Below are 6,158 nucleotides of genomic sequence, written 5' to 3' on the forward strand. Positions count from 1 at the left end.
TCCGAAGTGGTAGGAAACTGATTTCTTATCCTTCTAGGTCCCTTGGAGGCTAATCTACAAGGATTTATGTTCTTATTGAGACTCTTCTTAATAGCTGATTTTTCCCTTATTAATTAATTACGAAATTAATTAATATTCAGGGTTTTGAGCCTTCTTTGATCTATCAGGCCTGATCTGGTTCATCAGGCCTGATCAATGTATTGACTTTTTTATCTGAATGTCATACATCTTCTTATTGGGCTTTGTAGTCCAAATCATGTGTAATTAATGGAATATTTAATCAGGATTTATTTATTACCTATCAACGAGGAAATAGATTATCTTATGATTTAGATGGTTTGATTTTTTAAACCTTATTGATATAAATTATTAAAAAAAAATAATTTTTAGTGTAAATAATTTAATAAAATGTTAGATATTTTAAAAATATTAAATTTTTTGTTATAAAATTCCGGATTTGGAGACTGAAATGGAAATCGACATTAGTTGTTGAATGTAAAATTTGAGTGATTAATTGAATAAATTGATTAATTACGGGAAGCAACTTAATTTAATAAATAATAAATAATAAGTATTTAAAGTGGGGGAAGCTGCCACACGATTTACATAAGAAAAATAGGTATAATTAGTTGAGTAATGATGGTATTTAAGTGGCAAGATTTAAGAAAATAAAAAAGGGAGTAAAAAATGGTAGGAGGACTTGTTTCATTCTCCACAAATTCATATTCAAATTCAATCAATGTCGAAGATAATCGCTGAATACGCCAAGTCAAATCGTTCCTGTTGTAAAAAATGCTCCATCGCTATTGATAATAAAAGTTTGCGCCTAGGTACAGTCACCAGAGATCCCGCGGTTTCGATTCTACCAAATGGTATCACCTCAACTGTCTCCCTCCTCTCTCTGCTTCCGTCGATTCTGTTACCGGTTTCACTTGTCTCAAGGTTTTTCGATTTACATTCTCTCATTTCTTTTTAGTTACTACTACTACTACTCTAATTTTATATAATATTATTGCCCCTTGAATCCTTTTTCTTTACTTGACAGCCTAGTGATCAGGCTGCTTTAAAGACTTTAATGGAACCCACCGTCGACAAGGTTTTATTTATTTATTTATTTTGTATTTGTTGCCCCTCCTTTGTGTTTTACTTTTATGTATTTTATTTATCTTTAATTCTTCCGTACCTAAACCCCACTTAAGCGTATGTAATCTCCAGGCACTTGTATTGTTCTTATTTGTTTTATAAAAACTCTAGGTTATTGACGGGGATGACACTATGGTTAAAGCCTCCAAAAGGAAATTATCCCAGGTCTCATGTTATGATAACTAGTATTCCGTAGTTTGACCCTGTGATCGTTTCTATGTTCATGCTTATCTTGTGCCTTTATATTGTTGACAGGTTAATCCTAATGATGATGTCAAAGAGGAAAAAGATATACACAAAGTTAGAGTAGTAGGATCTGCACTTCTGGAGTATTATTAATTATTAATTTCTTATGTCAATATTTGAGTTATTTTTAGGCAACTACCTTAATTCATTTTCCCTGAATTGCTTTTTTAGATGTCTCCACCTAAATTGGGCTTGAGCTTTTCAATGTCTGATATCCTGGACAAATACAAGGTATACCTTAACCATTGAATATTTATGTTCTACTATCTTACCCGACTATACTCTATCATTTACATCAAACTTCTGTCTTTATATAGCAGCAACAGTTATGTGCCCTGTCTTCTGTTTTTCCGGTTTCTTTAGCATATATGGGGTGTCAGTAACTTTTCTATGTCAGTTACTCACACTTCTTTCTCTCTCCTGACTTAGGATGCTACACTCTTACCAAATTGGAAGGCATTTCAGACAATCATATTTCTTGAGGGGGTGAGACAATTATTCTTGTATGACTTTTTTATTTGAAACTGCAAGTAAAATCGTTAAAGGGGAAATGGAGATGCACCCCACCCTACTATGTATGTTTGTTAAGACCAACAAACGTGTTGTCTATCGAGGGAATGTAGTTAAGCATCAGGTGAAATGGATTTGTAAATACATACATCAGTGTTCTGCTGGACCCCAACTAATATATGTTACTGACTAGATTAAATACAAAAGGAATCACTGGGGTCCTATCCTATTATTATCTTTGCAGAATTATTAAACTTGCAATGCTAAATCATAATGTAATAGCTCTATTTGAAATAACAAGTTACGCACGAGCTTGGTACCATTTGCTTTTGCAAATGACAGCTGTTCATGTAACACCGATCCAAAGAGCTTCTGCTTGTACACTCTGGCATCTAGTGAAAATGTGTTTAGGCAATGCAACCTGGATTATCATGTTTAACTTTTTGTAGGACGATGGACTTCATCATTCAAGTAAAATTGCTGCTTTTGATTTTGATCAGTGCCTCGCCAAAACATCTTTACAGAGGTATGTGTGTAATCCTAGACATATTATGATCTCATGATAGATCAATTTAGAATAGCATCATGCATGTAAGGTTTTAACTGGTTTGTTTTAAATTGATACTCTTGTATGCTAGAAATATTCTTTCTAAATGATAAATTGAAGGCCTCATCTTATACTTGATTCTGTTGTAAGTATCGTATAAGGTTCTCTCACCGAGTCTACAATCCAATAATGCAAATTAAAAAAATTGAAGATATGCTATTGCAACTGATGTCATATTGTTATGCTTTTAACGTTTTATTCACATATTTGTATGCTAAATCGTTTCCTATATTGCAACTGATGTCGCAGAGTTATGCTTTAAACTTTTTATTCACATTTATATGCTAAATAGTTTCCTATATAAATGTATAGCAGTAGTGTAGTACACATTAATAGATACGTTCTTTAAAAAAATTACTTGGTTGGCAGGCTCATTATCCTGTAGTATTATCTAGCATATTCTCAAGAAAAGATTCTTTGGGGGAACTGTGTGACCATACTTGTTCCTTTGTTTGCAGAGTTGGTCCAGATGCATGGTCTCTCATGTATTCTTCTATACCTGAAAAGCTGCAAAGTTTGTACAATGATGGATATAAGCTGGTATGCTTCTCTTTCTTTCTAGTCCCAGTGCAGTCCCTTCTATGGGTTGGCTTTAAAAATGGGGATCAAGGATTTAATAAGCCGAGAGCAAAAGCAAAGTCTGACAATGTTATAGCTTATTTACGGGATTTTGATAATTTAGAATGTTATCTCTATAATCTTTTTGATGTGATATGTAGGTAATTTTTACCAATGAATCTAATATTGATCGCTGGAAAAATAAGAGACAAATTGCAGTGGACTCCAAAATTGGTCGGCTCAATAATTTTATGAAGAAAGTTGGAGTAGGTGGTTCATTTTGTTTACTTCTGTCCCAGTAAGGAATTTAAATAAGAAGTGCTATCAATAGCAAACATTGGTATATAATTATATTATTACATTTGTTGCAGAGTGACAAACGGCAGAAAACACAATATTAGTGTTTATAACCTTTGTCAATTGTCATGTTATGCCCTTGTTGAGAATTCCATATACGCCTCTCTTTACATGTTGATGCATATCTGTTGCAGGGTAAATTCAAATGTCTCCTATCTGATCCGGTTTGAACATAACTGTCAATTAACCGGTTTTCGACGTATCACCCTAAAATCTTATTATTCAGAAAAGTAGGGTCAAAATCAGATTTATATATGAAAGCCCATAAACTAAGAATTTCAAGCTATATAATTGGTGATGTTATATGGTTTTGTTAAGGTCTTTAGGAAAAGAAATTGAAGTCTATTAATTTTTATGATGTATAGGCATTAAATTAATATGGTAATTAGCATTTTGGTTTGAGAAATGCTATGTTCCCAAAAACCGTTCCAAAATGCTTAGTTGGCAGCATATTATTGGTTATTATTTCATTAATGATATGGGCCCCATGTGCATATATATGAGTTCTACCAATAACATTACGCCATGTGTCATTTTGGGATACTTTTTGGCTATTTTACTCGGACTCTTCATTTTACCTTCGAGTACCCGTGTCGGACACTTGACACTTGGACATGGACACTTGGACTCGGACACTTATTTTAAGCCAAAAACATGCATATTTTTTAAAATGTTTCCGAGTCCGATACTTGGACACGTGTCCATGTCGGACACTTATAGTCGAGTCCGAGTAACATAGCTTTTTGGAATCGTTTTTGGGTACCTAGTATTACTCTTTTGGTTTTGTTATCTGGTACAAGATTCTTTATTTTCTTTTTTTTTATCTGCTACAAGATTCTTAATTTTGATTTTGTTATCTGGTACAAGATTCTTAATTTGTTGATTATTATACTGTTTAAATATTTATATATATTTATATATATATATGTGTGTGTGTGTGTGTCTGATGTCTCACACCAGTTAATATTTCCAAGTACTCCGGGAGTAATACAGAGTAATTGTTATGTAGTAAACCCCCTGAAATTGCACCCATTTCCAATTTAAAAACACTGCTTAGCCTACAAGTTTGCAAATTATTTGAGAAACAATGATTGCATCATCTTGTGATCATCCCTGTGCAGGTGTTTATAGCATGTGGGATAGGTAAATCAGGTAATAAAGCAGTAGACCCCTTTCGAAAACCCGAGGCTGGGATGTGGCGCATTATGGAGCAGCATTTCAACTCTGGCATTCCTGTTGACATGGATCAGTTATTTCCACTTCTTGCTTTTTCATTCTTTTTGCCTTTACCTTTTGTGGACATGTGCATCTAGTATTATCTATTCTTGATTATGTCAATCAGTTGGAATTTCAGTCTATCCATAACTTTTGAATCACTTGTCCAAACATGTTATACTAGTAAGATGTGTGGTTTAACTTGAGCTTGTGTACTGTAGATCCTTCTATGTTGGTGATGCAGCTGGGAGACCTGATGATCACAGTGATGCTGATATTAAATTTGCAGAGGTTTGCATTATATTCCCTTGTTCGTTTTTATATAAGTTGAGAGCTACAAATGAGTCAAAATATTATGTTGACTTTCATGGCTTCTGAAATTAGGTAATACTCTTCAATAAGGCAACACACTTCATTGCAGAGAACAAATTGTAAAATGGAAAATGAAAACAAGTGAATTATTAGCTCCTCTATTGGTTCTCTTTCTAGTTTGTTTATTTTTTTCATTTTGATTCATGCAGATAGGTTCTGTATCCGTGCACTTATTCGTACCAATCAAAATATGCATTTATATCACTTTTGTAGTATTAGTTCTATTGTCCAAAGGTTTGTGTTTGTTTTTCAGGCTATTGGATTGAAATTCTATGTCCCTGAGGATTACTTCCAGTAGCAAGCTCCTAGAGGTGAATTAGCTCATTAGTGGTAGTAGATGGCTGATTTTTCTAGACGTCTCCATGTGCTTACTTCCTGTAGCTAGTTCCTGGAGGGGTATTTAGCTCAATAGTGTTGGTGGATGGTCAGTTTCTTTTTCTAGATATCTCCGGTTATTTAGAAGTCGGGACTCTGGAGTAAAATAAATGTCCTAAGATTATCAGGCTTCGTTTATATAATCTTTATTCTCACTCCTGACTTTTGGATCGCTATTCACTTTTTCTCTAATTTATATTTACATTGGATCCAGTACATGTTTGATACGGATACAATTTTTTTGGGGCTTGATTGATTTCAGATCATCACTAAATCCTATCGATTCTAGATCATCAATTGAGTATCTTGGATTATTTTTTGTTGACAGTTCGGGTAATATTTGGATTGAACTAAATCCGTTTTCAGATCATTATCTGACTTGGCTATATGGAATAGATTATAGTTTGGATCAAATTGTTCCAGATTTGGTTAAATTTTAAATTATCTAATTCAAATATAAATTGAATTTCGATTCGGTACCTTGAGTCTGGATCTATTTTGTAACATGTAATGTAACTACATTCATGCACATACTCATACATTTTGTCACATAAACTTAAAACAAAGACTTTTTAGAACAACTGGAGAATCAAATTGCTCTTAAAAGTTCTACAAATTCTTTAAAATTCCCAAGTTAATAAAATACTAATATAATTATGTACTGTCGATGCGTGTGAAGTCAAAATTTCACTCTGGATTGCTATCAAAGTCCTCCAATAACTTTTCAGCAAACAAATTTAAAGGAGTATCATTTGAATTACCAGTCATAATAAAT

General features: G+C 33.3%; 1 pseudogene; it reads left to right on the forward strand.

The window, feature by feature from the left end:
- The first annotated feature begins 653 nt into the window (after positions 1–653).
- On the forward strand, positions 654–5,596 carry LOC141708018 (polynucleotide 3'-phosphatase ZDP-like; annotated as a pseudogene).
- Positions 5,597–6,158: the final 562 nt, after the last annotated feature.

The sequence above is a fragment of the Apium graveolens genome, chromosome 2 (genome assembly GCF_009905375.1).
Source record: "Apium graveolens cultivar Ventura chromosome 2, ASM990537v1, whole genome shotgun sequence".
NCBI lineage: Eukaryota > Viridiplantae > Streptophyta > Magnoliopsida > Apiales > Apiaceae > Apium > Apium graveolens.